The 13,468-nt window shown below is 42.7% G+C and overlaps 1 long non-coding RNA gene across 2 annotated transcripts in view; it reads right to left on the bottom strand.

Moving 5' to 3' along the window:
• Positions 1–8,444: 8,444 nt before the first annotated feature.
• LOC127537757 (uncharacterized) overlaps positions 8,445–13,468 on the bottom strand; it is a 19,116-nt gene continuing 14,092 nt past the window's right edge. The window contains exon 3 of one of the 2 annotated variants that reach the window (XR_007947580.1): positions 8,445–8,895. This is a non-coding gene — a long non-coding RNA (uncharacterized LOC127537757). Of the gene's footprint in view, positions 8,896–10,808; positions 11,215–13,468 lie in introns of those variants that run through there. The other variant, XR_007947579.1, reaches the window with a different exon arrangement.

Here is a 13,468-nt window from a genome sequence, read left to right as displayed (position 1 = left end):
TATCAAAGGATTCTTGCAGAGTCAAAGGGTGTGGACATGGCGACCTCCAGAATTTTGATGGTTCGCCATGAAACATCAAGTGCTACCTAACTATCCTCTGCATGCTCCAATCTACCTCAGACCTCACATGATTAAACACAGTCCTGTCCTGATCACATTTATAGGCCAAAATACATTCACAGCATGTGTCCATAGCGCCCCCTAAAAGAATTTTAAAAAATGGCCTCCACACAGACTTTCACCTATGACTATGAAATTTGGCATGCATATGTAGCACATCAGTGCAAGCAAAAAAGTCTCTTGGAGTCATTCTCTAAACACAACAGAAAGTCAGCCATTTTGAATTAAATGTCAGATTTTTGGTGTTTTTGGTCATTTTCAACAATTCATTTGTCACTGGCAATAACTCCAAAACACCTGAAATTGGGAAAATATATAAGAAACGCCTTCAGGTTGCATATTTGCGAAAATTGTTCACAAAACTCAAAGGGCATGGCCATGGCGGCCAACTGAACTTTAATGTTACGCCATGAAGCAGGACGTCTTGTGTAAATCCCCTGTACATGCTGTAATCTACCTCAAACTTTACATGTTTGATCAGAGTCCAGTCCTGATGAGTTTCATAGACCACTATACAGTCACAGACATAGTGCCACCTGGTGGATGGACACAAGGTGCTGCAAAACAGTCTGTACATGCTCCAATCTGTCTGAAATTTGACCTGAGTGCTCAGAATCCAGTCCTCGATACATCCATGAGCCGAAATACACTTTGTTGCAGCATTGCCTGGTGGACATGCCTGGGGTCGCCGACCAGCAAGGATGCGAGGACCCGTCCAACGCTGCTCGCAGCTTTAATTATTATTATTCTGCCAAAACAACTGCATTTTTCAGGGCCTGAACATGCTCGAAAGTCATGAAATTTGCACACACATCAGAACTGGCGAAAATTTCATATTTTTTAGGGCATGTGGAGGTGTGTGGCAAAATGGCTCCATAGCGCCCCCTACAAAATTTTAAAAAGTGGTATTAGGCCAACTCAGAGGGAATTTGGCGAGAGCTAAAAATTTGGGAGGCATATGCAGCACATCAGGAAACACAAAAAAGTCAATCACAGCCATGCTCTACACCCAACAGGAAGTGCGCCATCATGCGTTAACTGTACAAAATCTATGATGAACTCCTCCTAGGGGAAAAGTCTGAGCGATCTGAAATTTTGCCAGTACATACAGCAGACCTTCCTGAGAAAAAGTTATCAAAATCTTCCTCCATAGTTAAAGGGTGTGGTCGTGGCGGCCTGTCGAAATTTGATCCTTCGCCATGAAACAGGAAATGCTGTCTAACTCTCCTGAACATGCTCCGATCTGAATGAAACTTTACATGTATGATCACAGACCTGCCTCGATGACATCCATACAGCAAGATTCATTCACAGTCACAGCGCCACCTTGTGGTATCAAGAATTTGACATTTTTTAGACTTTCATGTACTATTCTTAGCCTGTTGCTCAGATTCACCTCAGATGTTGTGACATAAGCCTGAACACATTGATGATGAAGCACAGAAAAAATGGTGACGTGTGATGAAAAGGCGTGTCTGTGGCGGGACGGCAAAGTTTGATGTTTCGCCATGAAAATTGAAGTGTTCATATCTCAGCTGCAAAGGATCCTATCTGCCCCAAACTTCATGTGCTGGACACCAGAACCAGTTTGAGGACATCCACACTGAAAAATTTAGAAAAAGTCATAGCGCCACCTCTTGGTAACAAGCAGTTTAGAAATTACATTTGCACACATCATTGCTCCAAACTTTGTCATATCATTCTGAAAATTGGTCAGCTGATTCTTCACCCCCAGACAATACCACAGTGTGAAGATTTTGATATTTGATGAAATGCTGTTGCCGTGGCAACGCGTTGTTTTTGTGACAAACAAAGTACTTTTTGACAGGCTTAGAATGTTCAACAGCTCACCAAAATTTACACACACATCACAGTCGTCTCAAGGAATAACACTGTATGCATCTCTGCAGGGCATGTGCTATAGCGCCCCCTGCAGTATGTTTAATAAACAGCCCCGGCAGCATGTTTCACCTACATCCACAAAATTTGGGAGGCCTATAGAGCACACCAGGACACACAAAAAAGCCTCTTGGAGCCATCCCCTAAACTCAACAGGAAGTCCGCCATTTTGAATTAAGTGGATAAAATTTCTGTATTTTTTTCATTTTTGAGAGCGAACTCCTCCTCGGGGTTAAGGTCTAGAGAGCTGAAATTTTGCCAGGATATACAACACGATGTTATGATCAAAAGTTATCAAAGGATTCTTGCAGAGTCAAAGGGTGTGGACATGGCGACCTCCAGAATTTTGATGGTTCGCCATGAAACATCAAGTGCTACCTAACTATCCTCTGCATGCTCCAATCTACCTCAGACCTCACATGATTAAACACAGTCCTGTCCTGATCACATTTATTGGCCAAAATACATTCACAGCATGTACCATAGCGCCCCCTAAAAGAATTTAAAAATAGCCTCCACACAGACTTTCACCTATGACTATGAAATTTGGCATGCATATGTAGCACATCAGTGCAAGCAAAAAAGTCTCTTGGAGTCATTCTCTAAACACAACAGAAGTCAGCCATTTTGAATTAAATGTCAGATTTTTGGTGTTTTTGGTCATTTTCAACAATTCATTTGTCACTGGCAATAACTCCAAAACACCTGAATTTGGGAAAATATATAAGAAACGCCTTCAGGTTGCATATTTGCGAAAATTGTTCACAAAACTCAAAGGGCATGGCCATGGCGGCCAACTGAACTTTAATGTTACGCCATGAAGCAGGACGTCTTGTGTAAATCCCCTGTACATGCTGTAATCTACCTCAAACTTTACATGTTTGATCAGAGTCCAGTCCTGATGAGTTTCATAGACCACTATACAGTCACAGACATAGTGCCACCTGGTGGATGGACACAAAGTACCAACGGTGCCGAAGGACCCTATTGGAACCTTAGGGTTTTTTATTTGGGTCCGAGCACCAACGGTGCCGAAGGACCCTATTGGAACCTTAGGGTTTTTTATTATTATTAGGGTCCGAGCACCGAGGTGCCGAGGACAGGCGGTGCAAGGGCACCGGCTGTCCAAGGCACCAACGGTGCCGTAGGCCCTATTGAAACCCTACGGTTTTATTACTTAGGGTCCGCAGCACGAAGGTGCCAGATGGACAGGCGGTGCAAGGGCACCGGCTGTCCAGGCACCAACGGTGCCCGTAGGACCCTATTGAAAATCCCCACGGTTTTATATATTATTAGGGTCCGAGCACCGAGGGTGCCGAGGACAGGCGGGGTGCAAGGGCAACCGGCTGTTCCAAAGGGCACCAACAGGTAGCCGTAGGACCCTATTGGACCCGTACGGTTTTATTAAGGTCCGAGCACCGAGTGCCGAGGACAGGCGGTGCAAGGGCACCGGCTGTCCAAGGCACCAACGGTGCCGTAGGACCCTATTGGAACCCTACGGTTTATTATTATTTATTAGGGTCCGAGCACCGAGGTGCCGAGGACAGGCGGTGCAAGGGCACCGGCTGTCCAAGGCACCAACGGTGCCGTAGGACCCTATTGGGAACCCTACGGTTATTATTATTATTATTATTATTATTATTTTATTATTATTATTTTGTCTCTCAGAACAACTGCATTTTTGAGGGCCTAAACATGCTCAAAAAGTCATGAAAATTTGCACACACATCAGAACTGGCGAAAAATTTCATATTTTGTAGGGCATGTGGAGGTGTGTGCAAAATGGCTCCATAGCGCCCCCTACAAAATTTTAAAAAGTGGTATTAGGCCAACTCAGAGGGAGTTTGGTCGAGAGCAACAAAATTTGGGAGGCATATGCAGCACATCAGGAAACACAAAAAAGTCAATCACAGCCATGCTCTACACCCAACAGGAAGTGCGCCATCATGCGTTAACTGTACAAAATCTATGATGAACTCCTCCTAGGGGAAAAGTCTGAGCGATCTGAAATTTTGCCAGTACATACAGCAGACCTTCCTGAGAAAAAGTTATCAAAATCTTCCTCCATAGTTAAAGGGTGTGGTCGTGGCGGCCTGTCGAAATTTGATCCTTCGCCATGAAACAGGAAATGCTGTCTAACTCTCCTGAACATGCTCCGATCTGAATGAAACTTTACATGTATGATCACAGACCTGCCTCGATGACATCCATACAGCAAGATTCATTCACAGTCACAGCGCCACCTTGTGGTATCAAGAATTTGACATTTTTTACACTTTCATGTACTATTCTTAGCCTGTTGCTCAGATTCACCTCAGATGTTGTGACATAAGCCTGAACACATTGATGATGAAGCACAGAAAAAATGGTGACGTGTGATGAAAAGGCGTGTCTGTGGCGGGACGGCAAAGTTTGATGTTTCGCCATGAAAATTGAAGTGTTCATATCTCAGCTGCAAAGGATCCTATCTGCCCCAAACTTCATGTGCTGGACACCAGAACCAGTTTGAGGACATCCACACTGAAAAATTTAGAAAAAGTCATAGCGCCACCTCTTGGTAACAAGCAGTTTAGAAATTACATTTGCACACATCATTGCTCCAAACTTTGTCATATCATTCTGAAAATTGGTCAGCTAATTCTTCACCCCCAGACAATACCACAGTGTGAAGATTTTGATATTTGATGAAATGCTGTTGCCGTGGCAACGCGTTGTTTTTGTGACAAACAAAGTACTTTTTGACAGGCTTAGAATGTTCAACAGCTCACCAAAATTTACACACACATCACAGTCGTCTCAAGGAATAACACTGTATGCATCTCTGCAGGGCATGTGCTATAGCGCCCCCTGCAGTATGTTTAATAAACAGCCCCGGCAGCATGTTTCACCTACATCCACAAAATTTGGGAGGCCTATAGAGCACACCAGGACACACAAAAAAGCCTCTTGGAGCCATCCCCTAAACTCAACAGGAAGTCCGCCATTTTGAATTAAGTGGATAAAATTTCTGTATTTTTTTCATTTTTGAGAGCGAACTCCTCCTCGGGGTTAAGGTCTAGAGAGCTGAAATTTTGCCAGGATATACAACACGATGTTATGATCAAAAGTTATTAAAAGATTCTTGCAGAGTCAAAGGGTGTGGACATGGCGACCTCCAGAATTTTGATGGTTCGCCATGAAACATCAAGTGCTACCTAACTATCCTCTGCATGCTCCAATCTACCTCAGACCTCACATGATTAAACACAGTCCTGTCCTGATCACATTTATTGGCCAAAATACATTCACAGCATCTACCATAGCGCCCCCTAAAAGAATTTAAAAAATAGCCTCCACACAGACTTTCACCTATGACTATGAAATTTGGCATGCATATGTAGCACATCAGTGCAAGCAAAAAAGTCTCTTGGAGTCATTCTCTAAACACAACAGAAAGTCAGCCATTTTGAATTAAATGTCAGATTTTTGGTGTTTTTGGTCATTTTCAACAATTCATTTGTCACTGGCAATAACTCCAAAACACCTGAATTTGGGAAAATATATAAGAAACGCCTTCAGGTTGCATATTTGCGAAAATTGTTCACAAAACTCAAAGGGCATGGCCATGGCGGCCAACTGAACTTTAATGTTACGCCATGAAGCAGGACGTCTTGTGTAAATCCCCTGTAAATGCTGCAATCTGCCTCAAACTTTACATGTTTGATCAGAGTCCAGGCCTGATGAGTTTCATAGACCACTATACAGTCACAGACATAGTGCCACCTGGTGGATGGACACAAAGTGCTGCAAAAATAGTCTGTACATGCTCCAATCTGTCTGAAATTTGACCTGAGTGCTTAGAATCCAGTCCTCGTTACATCCATGAGCCTAAATACACTTTGTCGCAGCATTGCCTGGTGGACATGCCTGGGGTCGCCGACCAGCAAGGATGCGAGGACCCGTCCAACGCTGCTCGCAGCTTTAATTATTATTATTATTTGTCTCTCAGAACAACTGCATTTTTGAGGGCCTAAACATGCTCAAAAACTCATGAAAATTTGCACACACATCAGAACTGGCGAAAAATTTCATATTTCTAAGGGAATGTGGAGGTGTGTGACAAAATGGCTCCATAGCGCCCCCTACAAAATTTTAAAAAGTGGTATTAGGCCAACTCGGAGGGAATTTGGCCGAGAGCTAAAAAATTTGGGAGGCATATGCAGCACATCAGGAAACACAAAAAAGTCAATCACAGCCATGCTCTACACCCAACAGGAAGTGCGCCATCATGCGTTAACTGTACAAAATCTATGATGAACTCCTCCTAGGGGAAAAGTCTGAGCGATCTGAAATTTTGCCAGTACATACAGCAGACCTTCCTGAGAAAAAGTTATCAAAATCTTCCTCCATAGTTAAAGGGTGTGGTCGTGGCGGCCTGTCGAAATTTGATCCTTCGCCATGAAACAGGAAATGCTGTCTAACTCTCCTGAACATGCTCTGATCTGAATGAAACTTTACATGTATGATCACAGACCTGCCTCGATGACATCCATATAGCAAGATTCATTCACAGTCACAGCGCCACCTTGTGGTATCAAGAATTTGACATTTTTTAGACTTTCATGTACTATTCTTAGCCTGTTGCTCAGATTCACCTCAGATGTTGTGACATAAGCCTGAACACATTGATGATGAAGCACAGAAAAAATGGTGACGTGTGATGAAAAGGCGTGTCTGTGGCGGGACGGCAAAGTTTGATGTTTCACCATGAAAATTGAAGTGTTCATATCTCAGCTGCAAAGGATCCTATCTGCCCCAAACTTCATGTGCTGGACACCAGAACCAGTTTGAGGACATCCACACTGAAAAATTTAGAAAAAGTCATAGCGCCACCTCTTGGTAACAAGCAGTTTAGAAATTACATTTGCACACATCATTGCTCCAAACTTTGTCATATCATTCTGAAAATTGGTCAGCTGATTCTTCACCCCCAGACAATACCACAGTGTGAAGATTTTGATATTTGATGAAATGCTGTTGCCGTGGCAACGCGTTGTTTTTGTGACAAACAAAGTACTTTTTGACAGGCTTAGAATGCTCAACAGCTCACCAAAATTTACACACACATCACTGTCGTCTCCAGGAATAAGAATGTATACATCTCTGCAGGGCATGTGCTATAGCGCCCCCTACAGTATGTTTAATAAACAGCCCCGGCAGCACGTTTCACCTACATCCTCAAACTTTGGGAGACATATAGAGCACATCAGAACGCACAAAAAGCCTCTTGGAGCCATCCCCTAAACCCAACAGGAAGTCCGCCATTTTGAATTAAGTGGACAAATTTTCTCTATTTTTTTAATTTTTGAGAGCGAACTCCTCCTAGGGTTTAACTGCTAGAGACCTGAAATTTTGCCAGGATATACAACACAATGTTATGATCAAAAGTTATTAAAAGATTCTTCCAGAGTTAAAGGGTGTGGACATGGCGACCTCCAGAATTTTGATGGTTTGCCATGAAACATCAAGTGCTATCTAACTATCCTCTGCATGCTCCAGTCTACCTCAGACCTCACATGATGTAACACAGTCCTGTCCTGATCACATTTATGGGCCAAAATACATCCACAGTATGTGTCATAGCGCCACCTACAGAATTTTTAAAAATAGCCTCCACAGAGACTTTCACCTATGACTATGAAATTTGGCATGCATATGTAACACGTCAGTGCAAACAAAAAAGTCTCTTGGAGTCATTCTCTAAACCCAACAGGAAGTTCGCTATTTTGAATTAAATGTCAGATTTTTGGTGTTTTTGATCATTTTCAACAATTCATTTCTCACAGGCAATAGCTCCAAAACATCTGAATTTGGGAAAATATATAAGACACGTCTTGCATATTTGCGAAAATTGTTCATAAAACTCCAAGGGCGTGGCCATGGCGGGCAGCTGAAGTTTAATGTTACGCCATGAAGCAGGACGTCTTGTGTAAATCCCCTGTACACGCTGCAATCCGCCTCAAACTTTACATGTTTGATCAGAGTCCAGTCCTGATGAGTTTCATAGACCAACATACAGTCACAGAGATAGCGCCACCTGGTGGATGGACACAAAGTGCTGCATAAATAGCCTGTACATGCTCAAATCTGCCTGAAATTTGACCTGTGTGCTCAGAATCCAGCCTTTGTGACATTCATGGGCCTAATACACTCTCAGTCGTAGCTTTGCCTGGTGGAGATGCTTGGGGTCGCCGACCAGGAAGTATGCGAGGACCCGTTCAACGCTGCTCGCAGCTTTAATTATTATTATTATTCTGCCAAAACAACTGCATTTTTCAGGGCCTGAACATGCTCGAAAAGTCATGAAAATTTGCACACACATCAGAACTGGCGAAAAATTTCATATTTTTTAGGGCATGTGGAGGTGTGTGGCAAAATGACTCCATAGCGCCCCCTACAAAATTTTAAAAAGTGGTATTAGGCCAACTCGGAGGGAATTTGGCCGAGAGCTAAAAAATTTGGGAGGCATATGCAGCACATCAGGAAACACAAAAAAGTCAATCACAGCCATGCTCTACACCCAACAGGAAGTGCGCCATCATGCGTTAACTGTACAAAATCTATGATGAACTCCTCCTAGGGGAAAAGTCTGAGCGATCTGAAATTTTGCCAGTACATACAGCAGACCTTCCTGAGAAAAAGTTATCAAAATCTTCCTCCATAGTTAAAGGGTGTGGTCGTGGCGGCCTGTCGAAATTTGATCCTTCGCCATGAAACAGGAAATGCTGTCTAACTCTCCTGAACATGCTCCGATCTGAATGAAACTTTACATGTATGATCACAGACCTGCCTCGATGACATCCATACAGCAAGATTCATTCACAGTCACAGCGCCACCTTGTGGTATCAAGAATTTGACATTTTTTACACTTTCATGTACTATTCTTAGCCTGTTGCTCAGATTCACCTCAGATGTTGTGACATAAGCCTGAACACATTGATGATGAAGCACAGAAAAAATGGTGACGTGTGATGAAAAGGCGTGTCTGTGGCGGGACGGCAAACTTTCATGTTTCGCCATGAAAATTGAAGTGTTCATATCTCAGCTGCAAAGGATCCTATCTGCCCCAAACTTCATGTGCTGGACACCAGAACCAGTTTGAGGACATCCACACTGAAAAATTTAGAAAAAGTCATAGCGCCACCTCTTGGTAACAAGCAGTTTAGAAATTACATTTGCACACATCATTGCTCCAAACTTTGTCATATCATTCTGAAAATTGGTCAGCTAATTCTTCACCCCCAGACAATACCACAGTGTGAAGATTTTGATATTTGATGAAATGCTGTTGCCGTGGCAACGCGTTGTTTTTGTGACAAACAAAGTACTTTTTGACAGGCTTAGAATGTTCAACAGCTCACCAAAATTTACACACACATCACAGTCGTCTCAAGGAATAACACTGTATGCATCTCTGCAGGGCATGTGCTATAGCGCCCCCTACAGTATGTTTAATAAACAGCCCCGGCAGCATGTTTCACCTACATCCACAAAATTTGGGAGGCCTATAGAGCACACCAGGACACACAAAAAAGCCTCTTGGAGCCATCCCCTAAACTCAACAGGAAGTCCGCCATTTTGAATTAAGTGGATAAAATTTCTGTATTTTTTTCATTTTTGAGAGCGAACTCCTCCTCGGGGTTAAGGTCTAGAGAGCTGAAATTTTGCCAGGATATACAACACGATGTTATGATCAAAAGTTATTAAAAGATTCTTGCAGAGTCAAAGGGTGTGGACATGGCGACCTCCAGAATTTTGATGGTTCGCCATGAAACATCAAGTGCTACCTAACTATCCTCTGCATGCTCCAATCTACCTCAGACCTCACATGATTAAACACAGTCCTGTCCTGATCACATTTATAGGCCAAAATACATTCACAGCATGTACCATAGCGCCCCCTACAGAATTTTAAAAATAGCCTCCACACAGACTTTCACCTATGACTATGAAATTTGGCATGCATATGTAGCACATCAGTGCAAGCAAAAAAGTCTCTTGGAGTCATTCTCTAAACACAACAGGAAGTCAGCCATTTTGAATTAAATGTCAGATTTTTGGTGTTTTTGGTCATTTTCAACAATTCATTTGTCACTGGCAATAACTCCAAAACACCTGAATTTGGGAAAATATATAAGAAACGCCTTCAGGTTGCATATTTGCGAAAATTGTCACAAAACTCAAAGGGCATGGCCATGGCGGCCAACTGAACTTTAATGTTACGCCATGAAGCAGGACGTCTTGTGTAAATCCCCTGTACATGCTGTAATCTACCTCAAACTTTACATGTTTGATCAGAGTCCAGTCCTGATGAGTTTCATAGACCACTATACAGTCACAGACATAGTGCCACCTGGTGGATGGACACAAAGTGCTGCAAAATAGTCTGTACATGCTCCAATCTGTCTGAAATTTGACCTGAGTGCTCAGAATCCAGTCCTCGTTACATCCATGAGCCTAAATACACTTTGTCGCAGCATTGCCTGGTGGACATGCCTTGGGGTCGCCGACCAGCAAGGATGCGAGGACCCGTTCAACGCTGCTCGCAGCTTTAATTATTTATTATTATTTGTCTCTCAGAACAACTGCATTTTTGAGGGCCTAAACATGCTCAAAAACTCATGAAAATTTGTACACACACCAGAACTGGTGAAAAATTTATATTCTAAAGGAATTGTGGTAGTGTATGACAAAATGGCTCCATAGCGCCCCTACAAAATTTTAAAAAGTGGTTATTAGGCCAACTCGGAGGGAATTTGGCCGAGAGCTAAAAAATTTGGGAGACATATGCAGCACATCAGGAAACACAAAAAAGTCAATCACAGCCATGCTCTACACCCAACAGGAAGTGCGCCATCATGCGTTAACTGTACAAAATCTATGATGAACTCCTCCTAGGGGAAAAGTCTGAGCGATCTGAAATTTTGCCAGTACATACAGCAGACCTTCCTGAGAAAAAGTTATCAAAATCTTCCTCCATAGTTAAAGGGTGTGGTCGTGGCGGCCTGTCGAAATTTGATCCTTCGCCATGAAACAGGAAATGCTGTCTAACTCTCCTGAACATGCTCCGATCTGAATGAAACTTTACATGTATGATCACAGACCTGCCTCGATGACATCCATACAGCAAGATTCATTCACAGTCACAGCGCCACCTTGTGGTATCAAGAATTTGACATTTTTTACACTTTCATGTACTATTCTTAGCCTGTTGCTCAGATTCACCTCAGATGTTGTGACATAAGCCTGAACACATTGATGATGAAGCACAGAAAAAATGGTGACGTGTGATGAAAAGGCGTGTCTGTGGCGGGACGGCAAAGTTTGATGTTTCGCCATGAAAATTGAAGTGTTCATATCTCAGCTGCAAAGGATCCTATCTGCCCCAAACTTCATGTGCTGGACACCAGAACCAGTTTGAGGACATCCACACTGAAAAATTTAGAAAAAGTCATAGCGCCACCTCTTGGTAACAAGCAGTTTAGAAATTACATTTGCACACATCATTGCTCCAAACTTTGTCATATCATTCTGAAAATTGGTCAGCTGATTCTTCACCCCCAGACAATACCACAGTGTGAAGATTTTGATTTTGATGAAATGCTGTTGCCGTGGCAACGCGTTGTTTTTGTGACAAACAAAGTACTTTTTGACAGGCTTAGAATGTTCAACAGCTCACCAAAATTTACACACACATCACAGTCGTCTCAAGGAATAACACTGTATGCATCTCTGCAGGGCATGTGCTATAGCGCCCCCTGCAGTATGTTTAATAAACAGCCCCGGCAGCATGTTTCACCTGCATCCACAAAATTTGGGAGGCCTATAGAGCACACCAGGACACACAAAAAAGCCTCTTGGAGCCATCCCCTAAACTCAACAGGAAGTCCGCCATTTTGAATTAAGTGGATAAAATTTCTGTATTTTTTTCATTTTTGAGAGCGAACTCCTCCTCGGGGTTAAGGTCTAGAGAGCTGAAATTTTGCCAGGATATACAACACGATGTTATGATCAAAAGTTATCAAAGGCTTCTTGCAGAGTCAAAGGGTGTGGACATGGCGACCTCCAGAATTTTGATGGTTCGCCATGAAACATCAAGTGCTACCTAACATCCTCTGCATGCTCCAATCTACCTCAGACCTCACATGATTAAACACAGTCCTGTCCTGATCACATTTACAGGCCAAAATACATCCACAGTATGTGTCATAGCGCCCCCTACAGAATTTTTAAAAATAGCCTCCACACAGACTTTCACCGAGGACTATGAAATTTGGCATGCATATGTAACACGTCAGTGCAAACAAAAAGTCTCTTGGAGTCATTCTCTAAACCCAACAGGAAGTCCGCTATTTTGAATTAAATGTCAGATTTTTGGTGTTTTTGATCATTTTCAACAATTCATTTCTCACAGGCAATAGCTCCAAAACATCTGAAATTGGGACAATATATAAGAAACGCCTTCAGGTTGCATATTTGGGAAAATTGTGCACAAAACTCAAAGGGCATGGCCATGGCGGCCAACTGAACTTTAATGTTACGCCATGAAGCAGACGTCTTGTGTAAATCCCCTGTACATGCTGTAATCTACCTCAAACTTTACATGTTTGATCAGAGTCCAGTCCTGATGAGTTTCATAGACCACTATACAGTCACAGACATAGTGCCACCTGGTGGATGGACACAAAGTGCTGCAAAAATAGTCTGTACATGCTCCAATCTGTCTGAAAATTTGACCTGAGTGCTCAGAATCCAGTCCTCGTTACATCCATGAGCCTAAATACCACTTTTGTGCAGCATTGCCTGGAGGACATGTGGGTCGCCGGACCAGCAAGGATGCGAGGACCCGTCAATGCTGCCTTGCAGCTTTAATTATTATTATTATTTGTCTCTCAGAACAACTGCATTTTTGAGGGCCTAAACATGCTCAAAAACTCATGAAAATTTGTACACACACCAGAACTGGTGAAAAATTTTATATTCTAAAGGAATTGTGGAGTGTATGACAAAATGGCTCCATAGCGCCCCCTACACTTTCCCACGGCAGCATGTTTCACCTACAGCTACCAAATTTGGTACACATATGCAGCACATCAGGGTGAACAAAAAAGTCAGTGGCCATTTCTAAACCCAACAGGAAGTGAGCTATTTTGCGTTGAATTCCAGATTTTGAACATTTTTTTTTTTTTCTAGAGCGAACTCGTCCGAGGGGGAAACTCCAATTCCTTCAAATTCGACCAGTACATACAGCAGGCCTTAATGAGCAAAAGTTATTAAAATCTTTTTCAAAAGTCAAAGGGCGTGTCCGTGGCGGCCTCTGGAATTTTGATCCTTCGCCATGAAATTTCAAATGCAGTGTAAATGCCCTGAACATATTTCAATCTGCCTGAAACTTTACATGTATCATCA

This window comes from Acanthochromis polyacanthus, chromosome 16 (genome assembly GCF_021347895.1).
Source record: "Acanthochromis polyacanthus isolate Apoly-LR-REF ecotype Palm Island chromosome 16, KAUST_Apoly_ChrSc, whole genome shotgun sequence".
In the NCBI taxonomy this organism is placed as follows: domain Eukaryota; kingdom Metazoa; phylum Chordata; class Actinopteri; family Pomacentridae; genus Acanthochromis; species Acanthochromis polyacanthus.
The sequence above is the reverse complement of the archived record's forward strand: the minus strand, read 5'-3'. Positions and strand labels throughout refer to the sequence as shown.